The following is a 14,965-nucleotide window of genomic DNA, read 5'->3' as shown; positions in this document are numbered from 1 at the left end:
TTTGATGTTGCAACTAAAGCAGTTTTTATATGGAAATTTATAGCCTTAAATTCTTAGAAAAGAAAAAAGCCTGAAAATTAGTAATCTAGTAATCAGTATCAAGAATCTAAAAAAGAAACAGAATAAATGCAAAGAAAGTAGAAGAAAATAAAAATAGGAGCAGAAATTATTGAAATAGATATAAAAAAGCAGTAAAAAAGATATTACTAAGATTTTATGCCAGTAAATTTGAAAATTTAAATGAAATGGTTAAATTCCTTAAAAACACAACTAAATTTGATATATTTTTAGGGAATCTGAATTATCCTATATCTATTACAGAAATTAGCTTCATAATTAGAAATCTTGCCACAAAAAAAAGCCCATTTAAATTTACCAGCAAATTCTTCCAAACATTTAAGGAAGAAGCAATATCAGTTATACGTAAACTCACATCATTAGACCAGCATAACCTTGACTCCAAAGATGAGGGGTATTAAATGAAAAGAAATCCACAGTTCAATTTTTTCTCATGAAGATAGATGAAAAAAAATCCTAGCCAAAACATTGGTAAATCAAATCCAGTGATATATAAAAAGAATAATATATCATTATCAAGTTGGGTTTGTTCCAGGAATACAAGCTGATTATTTGAAAATCAGTCAATGCAATTTACCATATTAATAGAGTAAAACTGAGAAACCACATCATCATCTCAATAGATAAGGGGAAAAAATTGATAAACACATTCATTCATGGTAAAATCTCAGCAAAATGGGAATAGAGCTGAGCTTCTTTAACCAGATAAATATTTATTTTAAAAAACTACAGCAGGGGCCGGGCACGGTGGCCTGTATTCCCAGCACTTTGGGAGGCCAAGGCGGGTGGATCACGAGGTCAGCAGTTCGAGACAAGCCTGGCCAATACAGTGAAATCCTGTCTCTAATAAAAATACAAAAACTAGCTGGGCGTGGTGGTGGGCACCTGCAGTCCCAGCTACACGGGAGGCTGAGGCAGGAGAATTGTTTGAACCCCAGGAGCTTGCCGTGAACCAAGATCACGCCACTGCACTCCAGCCTGGGCCACAGAGTGAGACTCTGTCTCAAAAAAAAAAAAAAGGTCCTACAGCAAACTTCATACTTAATTTGAAATATTAACAATTTTCTTATTGAGATGATAAATATGTTTATTATTTCCATTTTTATTCATCATTATATTAGAGACCCTAGTCAGTTTAATATAATCTTGTGATTGGCAAGAATCTGTGTTTTTAACAAGCCACAAGGTGACGTTTATGCATTCCAGTGTGGATAACCTCATGATTACATGGGCTAAGATGTGATTTGCTTCTTAGTTTGAAGTGACCACAGCCTAAAAGTTGGAAATGTGTGAGGAGAAACACATTTCTGCTCTCAACTGGGGCTGCCATTCTGGCAACACCTTGGATCAGACTGGACATGGATCTTGCCACTTTCCTTTAAAAATTGTTTTTGTTTACCAATACGATGTTCACCAGATTTCTTACTAATTTTTTTTTAGTTGATCAGAAGCAAGTAATTCCACATGCATATTGGCACAATTTACTTTTATTTACCTACAGTTGGATTTTAAATTGTAGTGGTGAGTTAGCATATTTAATTTTTTTATAGATGATATTCAAATATGGCTGAGCCCTCTTGCAATATCAGTGGTCAATTTGTAGATTATATACAGTGGGCCAGTCTGATCATGGTCCTAGAAAAATAATTATATATAGTGAAAGTCTAGTGTAATGCATTTAGTTTCTGTGATGAATCTTGCCCCTCACTAGCCTCGCATTATTGAACAGTGACACTATTTTATTGATCTTGTTTTTCATATCTGCTCTTTTTTCGATTTTTGTTAGAAACTAATACCTGCTCCTAAAACTTAAACATCGCTTAAGCATAAAATGAATAGCAGAAATCCCCTCTACTTGCACTCCCAAAACCACACTGACACTTTTGTCCCATCCTTTTTACCTATGTATTTATATATACTTTTCCGTATTATTTTCAAAGAGTCATCAACTTGCTATCTAGTCTTTCAAAATTCAAGTGTAAATATTGAAACCATGGTTAATCCTTCCTGTCAAATTTGACAAATAGGCAGTCAATACACCAAACTCTTAGGTATTTGCAATGCTTGTTATTTCACATTGTTTTGTTTGTTTAAGGGATCAAGCAATGATTTTGGGAAAGAATGATTACCACCAATGTGGTATAACAGCACTGTTTCTTTTGTTCCCAGAGCAACATTCATACATATTCCCACAAATACATTTATGTTCTCATCCAGTGAATCACTGCCAGGAACAGGAAGCAATATACTATTGCTGATGGAAAATGGCTGAGGAGGTGAATAAAGCAATTTACAATATATCAAGCTAAGAGTAACAGTAATGTATTTTTATAAGAAGATACTATTTATATTTACATCAAATATAGATTTAAATTTTTGATTTCTCTATTCCATATGGCATAAACATCCCCATAGTGACCATTGTGGAATATGATTAAGAATCATGACAGTTTTTGAAAGAGAAGTATTATGTCTACTGAGATAAATCTCTCTAACTCTAAAAGCATCAGCTGATTGGGAGTACAATTTACAGACCAAATCAAATACTGCACCTTAGGACTTTATGTGTAAAATGTAGCACAGTTCTCTTACCCAATTAATTACCAACCTAAATATCTCTCAGATTTGTCACATTTTACTATATCTTCTGTTCCAATTGTAGTTTAAACTATCATCATTGCTACAATAGCCTCTTAATTGATACCCTTGCAGCCATTATTGTCTCCTTCCAATCAATTTTCCACACTGTAGCTTGAAAGAGATTTTTTAAACGGTAGTTGAATCTTGCCACTGCCCTGGTGGAAACCATTCATTTCCACCATTTAAAAGCCTCTCTTACAGTCATCATGGGAGGAGGTTCCAAGACGGCTGAAAAGGAACAGCGCCAGTCTACAGCTCCCAGTGTGATCAATGCAGAAGACGGGTAATTTCTGCATTTCCAACTGAGGTACCCGGTTCATCTCACTGGGGCTCGTCGGACAGTGGGTGCAGCCCATGGAACATGAGCCAAAGCAGGGCGGGGCATCGCCTCACCTGGGAAGTGCAAGGGGTTGGGGAATTCCCTTTCCTAGCCAAGGGAAGCCGTGAAAGACGGTACCTGGAAAATTGGGACACTCCCACATTAATACTGCACTTTTCCAATGGTCTTAGCAAAGGGCACACCAGGAGATATTATCCGGTGCCTGGCTCAGAGGGTCCCATGCCCATGGAGCTTCACTGTCTGCTAGCACAGCAGTCTGAGATCAAACCGCAAGGTGGCAGTGAGGCTGGGGAGGGGCATCCACAATTGCTGAGGCTTGAGTAGGTAAACAAAGCAGCCCAGAAGCTCGAACTGGGTGGAGCCCACTGCAGCTCAAGGAGGCCTGCCTGCCTCTGTAGACTCCACCTCTGGGGTCAGGTCATAGCTGAAGAAAAGGCAGCAGAAACTTCTGCAGACTTAAACGTCCCTGTCTGACAGCTTTGAAGAGAGTAGTGGTTCTCCCAGCATGGAGTTTGAGATCTGAGAATGGACAGACTGCCTCCTCAAGTGGGTCCCTCAGCCCTGAGTAGCCTAACTGGAAGATACCTCCCAGTAGGGGCCGACTGACACCTCACATGGCCGGGTACCCCTCTGAGACAAAGCTTTCAGAGGAATGATCAGGCAGCAATATTTGCTGTTCACCAATATCCACTGTTCTGCAGCCTCTGCTGCTGATACCCAGGCAAACAGGGTCTGGCGTGGACCTCCAGCAAACTCCAACAGACCTGCAGCTGAGGGTCCTGACTGTTAGAAGGAAAACTAACAAAGAGAAAGGACATCCACACCAAAACCCCATCGGTATGTCACCATTATCAAAGACCAAAGGTAGGTAAAACCACAAAGATGGGAAGAAACCAGAGCAGAAAAGCTGAAAATTCTAAAAATCAAAGTGCCTCTTCTCCTCCAAAGGAATGTAGCTCCTCGACAGCAATGGAACAAAGCTGGATGCAGAATGACTTTGACAATTTGAGAGAAGAAGGCTTCAGAAGATCAGTAATAACAAACTTCTCCAAGCTAAAGGAGGATGTTCGAACCCATTGCAAAGAAGCTAAAAACCTTGAAAAAAGGTTAGACAAATGTCTAAGTGGAATAAACAGTGTAGAGACCACCTTAAATGACCTGATGGAGCTGAAAACCATGGCACGAGAACTACGTGATGCATGCACAAGCTTCAGTAGCCAATTCGATCAAGTGGAAGAAAGAACATCAGTGATTGAAGATTAAATGAATGAAATGAAGCCAGAAGAGAAGTTTAGAGAAAAAAGAGTAAAAAGAAATGAACAAAGCCTCCAGGAAATATGGGACTATGTGAAAAGACCAAATCTACATCTGATTGGTGGACCTGAAAGTGACGGGGAGAATGGAACCAAGTTGGAAAACACTCTGCAGGATATTATCCAGGAGAATTCCCCAATCTAGGAAGGAAGGCCAACATCCAAATTCAGGAAATACAGAGAATGCCACAAAGATACTCCTCAAGAAGAGCAACACCAAGACACATAATTGTCAGATTCACCAAAGTTGAAATGAAGGAAAAAATGTTTAGGGCAGCCAGTGAGAAAGGTCAGGTTACCCACAAAGGGAAGCCCATCAGACTAACAGCAGATCTCTTGGCAGAAATTCTACAAGCCAGAAGAGTGTGGGGGCCAATATTCAACATTCTTAAAGAAAAGAATTTTCAACCCAGAATTTCATATCCAGCCAAACTAAGCTTCATAAGTGAAGGAGAAATAAAATCCTTTATAGACAAGCAAATGCTGAGAGATTTTGTCACCACCAGGTCTGCCTTACAAGAGCTCCTGAAGGAAGCACTAAACCTGGAAAAGAACAACTGGTACCAGCCACTGCAAAAACATGCCAAATTATAAAGACCATCGATGCTAGGAAGAAGCTGCATCGACTAATGGGCAAAACAACCAGCTAATATCAAAATGACAGGATCGAATTCACACATAACAATATTAACCTTAAGTGTACATGCGCTAAATGCTCCAATTAAAAGACACAGACTGGAAAATTGGATAAAGAGTCAAGACCCATCAGTGTGCTGTATTCAGGAAACCCATCTCACATGCAGAGACACACACAGGCTCAAAATAAAGGGATGAAGGAAGATCTACCAAGCAACTGGAAAACAAAAAAAGCAGGGATTGCAATCCTAGTCTCTGATAAAACAGACTTTAAACCAACAAAGATCAAAAGAGACAAAGAAGGCCATTACATAATGGTAAAGGGATCAATTCAACAAGAAGAGCTAACTATCCTAAATATATATGCAACCAATACAGGAGCACCCATATTCATAAAGCAAGCCCTTAGAGACATAGAAAGAGACTTAGACTCCCACACAATAATAATGGGAGACTTTAACACTCCACTGTCAACATAAGACAGATCAATGAGACAGAAAGTTAACAAGGATATCCAGGAATTGAACTCAGCTCTGCACCAAGCTCTGTAGATGTAATAGACATCTACAGAACTCTCCACCCCAAATCAACAGAATATACATTCTTCTCAGCACCACACCACACCTATTCCAAAATTGACCACATAGTTGGAAGTAAAGCACTCCTCAGCAAATGTAAAAGAACAGAAATTATAACAAACAGCCTCTCAGACCACAGTGCAGTCAAACTAGAACTGAGGATTAAGAAACTCACTCAAAACCGCTCAACTACATGGAAACTGAACAACCTGCTCCTGAATGACTACTGGGCACATAACCAAATGAAGGCAGAAATAAAGATGTTCTTTGAAACCAATGAGGACAAAGACACAACATACCAGAATCTCTGGGACACATTTAAAGCAGTGTGTAGAGGGAAATTTATAGCACTAAATGCCCACAAGAGAAAGAAGGAAAGATCTAAAATTGACACCCTAACATCACAATTAAAAGAACTAGAGAAGCAAGAGCAAACACATTTGAAAGCTAGCAGATGGCAAGAAATAACTAAGATCAGAGCAGAACTGAAGGAAATAGAGACATAAAAAACCCTTAAAAAAATCAACGAATCCAGGAGCTGGTTTTTTGGAAAGACCGACAAAATTGATAGACTGTTAGCAAGACTAATAAAGAAGAAAAGAGAGAAGAATCAAACAGACACAATAAAAAATGATAAAGGGGATATCATCACCGTTCTCACAGAAATACAAAATACCATCAGAGAATACTATAAACACCTCTATGCAAATAAACTAGAAAATCTAGAAGAAATGGATAAATTCGTGGACACATACACCCTCCCAAGACTAAACCAGGAAGAAGTTGAATCTCTGAATAGACCAATAACAGGCTCCGAAATTGAGGCAATAATAAATAGCCTAACAACGAAAAAAAGTCCAGGACCAGACGGATTCACAGCTGAATTCTACCAGAGGTACAAAGAGGAGCTGGTACCATTTCTTCTGAAACTATTCCAGTCAATAGAAAAAGAGAGAATCCTCCCTAACTCATTTTATGGGGCCAGCATTATCGTGATATCAAAGCCTGGCAGTGACACAACAAAAAAAGAGAATTTTAGACCAATATCCCTGATGAACATCAATGCAAAAATCCTCAATAAAATACTGGCAAACCGAATCCAGCAGCACATCAAAAAGCTTATCCACCATGATCAAGTTGGCTTCATCCCTGGGATGCAAGCCTGGTTCACATATATAAATCAATAAACGTAATCCAGCATATACACAGAACCAAAGACAAAAACCACATGATTATCTCAGTAGATGCAGAAAAGGCCTTTAAAAAAATTCAACAGCCCTTCATGCTAAAAACTCTCAGTAAACTAGGTATTGATGGGACATATCTCAAAATAATGAGAGCTATTTATGACAAACCCACAGCCAATATCATACTGAATGGGCAAAAACTGGAAGCATTCCCTTTGAAAACTGGCACAAGACAGGGATGCCCTGTCTCACCACTCCTATTCAACATAGTGTTGGAAGTTCTGGTCAGGGCAATCAGACAAGAGAAAGAAATAAAGAGTATTCAATTAGGAAATGAGGAAGTCAAATTGTCCCTGTTTGCAGACGACATGATTGTATGTTTAGAAATCGCCATCATCTCAGCCCAAAATCTCCTTAAGCTGATAAGCAACTTCAGCAAACTCTCAGGATACAAAATCAATGTGCAAAAAATCACAAGCATTCCTATACACCAATAACAGACAGAGAGCCAAATCATGAGTGAACTCCCATTCACAATTGCTTCAAAGAGAATAAAATACCTAGGAATCCAACTTACAAGGGATGTGAAGGACCTCTTCAAGGAGAACTACAAACCACTGCTCAATGAAATCAAAGAGGACACAAACAACTGGGCGAACATTCCATGCTCATGGATAGGAAGAATCAATATCGTGAAAATGGCCATACTGCCCAAGGTAGTTTATAGATTCAATGCTATCCCCATCAAGCTACCAATGACTTTCTTCACAGAATTAGAAAAAACTACTTTAAGGTTCATATGGAACCAAAAATAGCCCACATTGCCAAGACAATCCTAAGCCAAAAGAACAAAGCTAGAGGCATCACACTACTTGATTTCAAACTATACTACAAAGCTACAGTAACCGAAACAGCATGGTACTGGTACCAAAACAGAGATATAGACCAATGGAACAGAACAGAGCCCTCAGAAATAATACCACACATATACAACCATCTGATCTTTGACAAACCTGACAAAAACAAGAAATGGGGAAAGGATTCTCTATTTAATAAATGGTGCTGGGAAAACTGGCTAGCCATATGTAGAAAGCTGAAACTGGATCCCTTCCTTACACCTTATACAAATATTAATTCAAGATGGATTAAAGACTTAAATGTTAGACCTAAAACCATAAAACCCTAGAAGAAAACCTAGGCAATACCATTCAGGACATAGGCACAGGTAAGGACTTTATGACTAAAACACCAAAAGCAATGGCAACAAAAGCCAAAATTGACAAATGGGATCTAATTAAACTAAAGAGTTTCTGCACAGCAAAAGAAACTACCATCAGAGTGTACAGGCAAACTACAGAATGGGAAAAAGTTTTTACAATGTACCCATCTGACAAAAGGCTAATATCCAGAATCTACAAAGAACTTAAATTTAGAAGAAAAAAAAAAAACCCCATCAAAAAGTGAACGAAGGATGTGAACAGACGCTTCTCAAAAGAAGACATTTATGTAGCCAATAGACACATGAAAACATGCTCATCATCACTGGCCATCAGAGAAATTCAAATCAAAACCACAATGAGATACCATCTCACACCAGTTAGAATGGCGATCATTAAAAGTCAGGAAACAACAGGTGCTGGAGAGGATGTGGAGTAATAGGAACACTTTTTTTTTTTTTTTTTTTGAGACGGAGTCTCGCTCTGTCGCCCAGGCTGGAGCACAGTGGTGCAATCTCGGCTCACTGCAAGCTCTGCCTCCCGGGTTCACACCATTCTCCTGCCTCAGCCTCCCGAGTAGCTGGGACTACAGGTGCCCGCCACTACGCCCAGCTAATTTTTTGTATTTTTAGTAGAGACGGGGTTTCACTGTGGTCTCGATCTCCTGACCTCGTGATCCGCCCACCTCAGCCTCCCAAAGTGCTGGGATTACAGGCATGAGCCACCGCGCCCGGCCAATAGGAACACTTTTACACTGTTGGTGGGACTGTAAACTAGTTCAACCATTGTGGAAGACAGTGTGGCGATTCCTCAAGGATCTCGAAGGAGAAATACCATTTGACCCAGCCATCCCATTACTGGGTATATCCCCAAAGGATTATCAATCATGCTGCTATAAAGACACATGCACATGTGCGTTTATTGTGGCACTATTTACAATAGCAAAGACTTGGAACCAACCCAAATGTCCATCAATGATAGACTGGATTAAGAAAATGTGGCACATATACACCACAGAATACTATGCAGCCATAAAAAATGATGAGTTCATGTCCTTTGGAGTGACATGGATGAAGCTGGAAACCATTCTCAGCAAACTATTGCAAGGACAGAAAACCAAACACCGCATGTTCTCACTCATAGGTGGGAACTGAACAATGAGAACACATGGACACAGGATGGAGAACATCACACACCAGGGCCACACACTAGGGCCTGTTGCGGGGTTGGGGAAGCGGGGCCGGATAGCATTAGGAGATATACCTAATGTAAATGACGAGTTAATGGGTGCAGCACACCAACATGGCACATGTATACATATGTAACAGACCTGCACCTTGTGCACATGTACCCTAGAACTTAAAGTGTAATAAAAATAAAATTAAAAAAATAATAGTCATCATGACTGGTGTAAGATGTTTCTCATTGTAGTTTTAATTTTCCCGATGTGATTTAGAGTCCAACCAAGAGCAACGCTGAAGTCGTCTTGAGACATCAGATTATGATTTCTTTCTTCGCCACACAATAAAAAAGAAAGGAGAGAAAGAAAGTCATCTCTCAGTCGACTCTTGGCTCTTAGTTCCTGCCGACATTGGAGACCCTCATGGGATATTCCAAGTGTTAGATAGGATGGGAAGAAGGGAAGAGGGAAAGCTTGAAACACAACTCCCTTTATTTTTCTTCTTATTCAAGTAGTATCTTTTTATCTTTGGAATTTGGAAAGCAGAGATGAGGGTAAAAAAAAAAAAACTGCCCCAAAACTTATCATTCAGAGATAATCACCTTATATTTTAGTGCAGTTTAACTTTGTTTTTTAAAAACAAGACAAAGCATGTCTTTTGCTTTGTCTATAGGGATTCTTGTTGTTATAATTGCAAAAGCAACGCATGTTCACTGTTGAAAGGGTTGGAAATATCAGTCAGAAAAAGAAATGAGAATGAAAATTGCCCTCAGGCTCACCAAATAAACACCAAACTGTGTTGACGTTAAGAAAGAAAAAAAAAAAAAAGCCTCTCTTCATTCTCCCATCTTGCTCCCCTAGTTTTTGCATGCAAACTACACTGCCCTTTTTCCTCCTCAAAATCTCTCTTTCTGCCTCCCACAGAGCATTTGCACATTCTTGTTCCCTCAGCCCCATGGAAGTTTGTTTTCTTCATCTCCAGTGGCTTCATTTTCTGTCTTCAGATTTCAACTCAAATGTTTTCTCCTCTCCAAACTAGGCAAACCCCCTATGGGCACCTGTCACTGCTCTGCATTACTATTTCCTCACTGCCTTTCTCCCCGACAAGACAGTCAGCTCTGGCTGTTCAGAAACCACATATAATATATTTTTGTCCAGTTGCCAGCTCAGCTTGGCATATGCTGTTTGTTGAACATACAAAAGAATGTATGTAAATTTGTTAACACAATAGAGGTAAGATGATTGCAGCTGATGATGCTATGATCTGTGACTAATTATGAGAAATAACTTCAAAGGGACATCAAGGGCAGAAGTTCTGATGAAATATAAATGAAAGGGCTGATTTTTCAGATAAGGTAATTGAGGCTCATAAGAGTTAAGAAATTAGCACATGAAATCACAGCCACTGACAGAGCCAGAATTTCAACCTAGGTCTGCCTGATAGCACCACTGTGCCCAAGAGCAGTTACATGTATAAAGCCTTTAAATAATCATGATAAATGCTGCATACTCTATCCTTTGGAAAATTCATGAGGACCATTATGAATATTAAAGACAGACAATTCCTGAGTAAGGAAACCTGCTTAAGTTAATGTTAATATCCTTTTCATTTGGCAAATTCCCTGAATGGAATTCACTTTGGCAAATGGGGCTGTCATTTCTTCATTTATTCCTTTGTCCTTAGTTTGCTTTTTCTGTCCTTACCACGTTGATTATAATTCCGTTGCTAAATAATTCTGATTATAATTCCATTGCTAAATAATTCTGATTATAATTCCATTGCTAAATAATTCTTTCCAAAGAAGACCTTTGCCAAATACTTCCACCTAGCTGGAAGGAGAAGACAAAACTCCCCTCTGTTCAAGATAAAACATTGTCTTTTAAAGTTAATCTGTCATAACTTAGGGTCAAGTGTCCAAAGACATGGACCTTGTTTAAGCTTCTTTCTGTCTCAGCTCTACTTACTGCCATGAAATTATGCTCTGTCCCTCCCATATCATTTAGGTTACCAAATTGCACACGATGAAGGGCCACCAAAGACCTGGAATGGCAGTCAAAATTGGGACATTGCAACTATTTTTCATGAGTAAAGAGAAACATTTGATCAAACTTGAGTCCAGTTACCAATGATAAAACATACCAATGTAACCTTTAATAATTGCTAAAGAACAAGACTTAACTATAAATAATACTACATCTATTTTATTTTTAGCTTATTTCATTTAAAAATTAATTCTTGCTGAACAGTTCTCAGTGCTAGGGAAATTTGCCAAGGCTCATTTCTTTAAAATGGAACATAAGTCTTGCTGGACATGCATATACTGTACTTCTCCAGATTTCTCATAAGTTTAAATATATGGATTTTATGTCTAGGTAGAGAATTTTACCATGCCTTATTCTATATTCTGTGTCTCCCAGTTTTTATGGTGAAGAAATTGACACAGGAGGGCCTGTGTTATCTTCAGTTAACTGAAAAAAGAATATGCAGTTGTTTTGTAACAAACGGTCCTTTTGTGGCAGGATGTTTTGGCTGTGGACAGAAAAGAAGATGGGCCTGGCGCCATGGCTCAGGCCTGTAATCCCAGCACTTTGGGAGGCCAAGGCGGGTGGATCACAAGGTCAGGAGATGAAGACCATCCTGGCTAACATGGTGAAACCCCATCTCTACTAAAACTACAACAAATTAGCCAGGCGTGGTGGCACGTGCCTGTAATCCCAGCTACTTGGGAGGCTGAGGCAGGAGAATCGCTTGAACCCGGGAGGCGGAGGTTGCAGTGAGCTGAGATTGCACCACTGCACTCCAGCCTGAGCAACAAAGTGAGATTCTGTCTCAAAAAAAAAAAAAGAAAGAAAGAAAGAAAAGAAGATGGTGCTGTGTTTTTCTGGCTCTAGTTTGCTTTTGTGTGATTTCTTTGTTTTTTAATGCTTTTTGCTATGAACCCGTACAAAGCCACATGATGATTATCTCTGCTTGGCTTAGTATCTGATTTTGAACAAGATATTTTTAGAAGTTTAGCTGATGTGTGTATTTCATGGGGAGGGTGTGTAAAGTAGTGCATAATCCAAGCTTTGTTGCAGTAACTGCCTGACCATGAGCCCTTATGTGAGACCTGCTCTTCTACCCAAAGGGCTGGTATCTAAGTCAGGTTTGCCCAGTGTGACCCCCCTGAAACTGAAATATTCACAATTCATTTTTTGTAGGATGCTGACAGCAGAAGCCTGTGGCCTAATGTATATAGATGTATTTTAAAAATCAAGAAATTTCAATGAAAATCTGGATTTCTATTATTACATATCCAAAGTGGAGAGGCAGCATGAGTTCTGTTTGTTGTAAGGCCCTTTTCTTCCAGCTTCTGGTTTTACACCTGGTCAGCATCACACTTTTAATTACCTGCCTGGCCCCTGTAGTTGTTGGAATTGGTAACTCCTTATGTACAGCTGTGTCTGATTAAACCAGGTGTAGACAGATTTTGACCTTGATTGGGTTAATTAGATTCTTTTTCCCCTCTGGGCATTTTGAAATTGTCTTCAGGGCCCTACTTGGTTTAAACTTAAGTCACAAGAGATACAAATATTTGGTCATGTCGATGCCAAATCAGAAAAAGCACAGCTAAAGGTAGGGACAATAAAGTAAAGGTTCCAGAAAGAAGTAGAGACACAAGAACCTGCAACCTGAGAGAGAGAGAATGTTTCAGCCTCGGATCTGAAGGGCTGCCCACACCCTGGCTCTGGTTCTTCATAAGGCCTGGCTGTACTTGCTATCCTATGTGCTGTGGGATACCTCTAATTCCTCATCCAGAATCCTCCTTTGACTTGAGCACTTCAAGTTGGTTTTTGTTTTTTATAACTAAATGGATCTTAACTAAGAGGCTTACATATGGGTTTTGTGATATATTTGTTTCAGTGGGGAAATGTAACTTTAGGTTTACAACAATTTTTCATTAATACTCTACTTGGTTTAGAACAAAATCTTGTAATTATTACATAGGGTACGTGAGTTGACTGTTAGAAACCTTTGGACTATTCTAGTTGCATGAGGACAAAATCTTGACCTCTGAGTTTCAGTCTTCCCAAAGTAGTTGTATCTATTCTTGAATTGCCGTATTGAGATTCAACTGTGAAAAATTGACTCAAAATCAGCTAAAAAGTTTCCTTCCTTCTTAACCTTGATGTTTTGAGAAAAGTAGTATATAACATGTCGTATTTATAAAATGATATGCTTGGAGTATAATAAACTAAACACCCATGAACCACCATCTACCTTAAGAACTGTAACGTTACCATCTACTGAAGTGTTTTTGTACCTAACACATCTCCTGCCTATTGTTTCCAACAGTAACCATTATACTGAATGAATGGATGTACTGGATGAATTATCCATTCATGTTTTCCTTGCTTTTCTTTTGTCATTTTGAAATAAATTTGTCACATGTATATGTGTTTATGTATATATATATGCCTAAGCCCATATATTTTAGGTTTTAAGTATTATGAAATGGCTTTATAATGGTTTAATCTTTGGAAAGAATTATTGTGTGTCAGTGCTTCCTAACTTCTTCCATCATGGCATACATAGAACTTGAAAATATTCTAGAACCTCCTGATATAAATGCTCATGACTTGCCACAAGACTTTGGCTACTCCAGGTACTATTCACCCCAGAACTAAGGGGATTGGGAACCCTTGTAACCCACTTACTGAGGCACACTACTTGGAAAGCGCTGCTGTATGTAGTCTTCTCCATGTGCTGTTTCCACTTGGATTTCTGTTTCTAAGATTTATTCCTATGGTTGCATGTGGCCGTAGTTCATTCCTTTTCACTGCTATATAATATTCCTATGTGAACATATAAGCATTTTCATATTATCCTGTTTAGCTTTCTTGCTTGCTTTTCATTTACATTTAGGGTCATTCTAGCCTACCATGAAGTATGGAAAACTACTGGATTTGACTTAACGTTTTCTGAGGATTCAAAGACGTGACTTTAAATTTTGAATTTAAAAACCTGTTTAGTTTTAGATTGAATCTTGGAGTATATGGTAACAAAAAATAGAATTAATTTGATCAGTACATAAGATACAACTTTCTCTTTTATATTATTAGGACAAGTCTGTTTTTGATCAGTAAATAAGATACAACTTTCTCTGTTTATATTATTAGGACAAGTCTGTTTGGTTGATGGTGTTTGCCTGGAGTATATTGGAAAAGTATTTTGAGCCAAGTGAGGGCTCTATGGTTAAGAATTCAGTAATCAGTTATGGATGTCTGCCTTGGGTATTCCTAATGGGAGTAAAGACATGATTGCTACATATTTGCCTTCCCTAATCTATCTGCCTCTCCTTCTATGATTATCTTGAAACTATCTTGATTATCTGGGTATTATCTAATTTGTAGCTAACCTCTTTTGGAAAATGAAATTCATGGTTAGATTCTGATAATTTGTTATTGTCTCTAACTACCTTCACCACAGTTGATGCTCTTCTCACATGTATCTAAAACATTCCATCCTTTCTGTGCAGCGTATTTTACTATCATTATTGAGCTCCAAACTGGAAAGTAAATAAAATGTCCTTTGGTATCCTCAGTTTCAGGGTTTGAACTCAGCTTTATGTACATAGATCTTGTCCCCTGTAATTTAAAATAACTAGAGTAGCAAAGCTTCTCTAAACTCTCCAGAGCCTATTAAACATTATTTTTAAGATAACATCTTTCCTAGTTCGTCATTTATGAATGTTTGGTCAGGAAATGGTCATAAAAAGCTTCAAATCCCAATTGAATAATGTGTTCTTAAAAGTA

The 14,965-nt window shown here is 38.6% G+C and overlaps 1 protein-coding gene across 6 annotated transcripts in view; it reads left to right on the top strand.

The window, feature by feature from the left end:
* Window positions 1-14,965, top strand: part of FHIT (fragile histidine triad diadenosine triphosphatase) — a 1,522,387-nt gene that overhangs the window by 303,287 nt on the left and 1,204,135 nt on the right. The window lies entirely within an intron of this gene.

This window comes from Hylobates moloch, unplaced genomic scaffold, assembly GCF_009828535.3.
Source record: "Hylobates moloch isolate HMO894 unplaced genomic scaffold, HMol_V3 SCAFFOLD_4, whole genome shotgun sequence".
NCBI classification, from domain to species: Eukaryota; Metazoa; Chordata; class Mammalia; order Primates; family Hylobatidae; genus Hylobates; species Hylobates moloch.
Note: the sequence above shows the minus strand (reverse complement) of the source record. Positions and strands in the feature narration are given on the sequence as shown.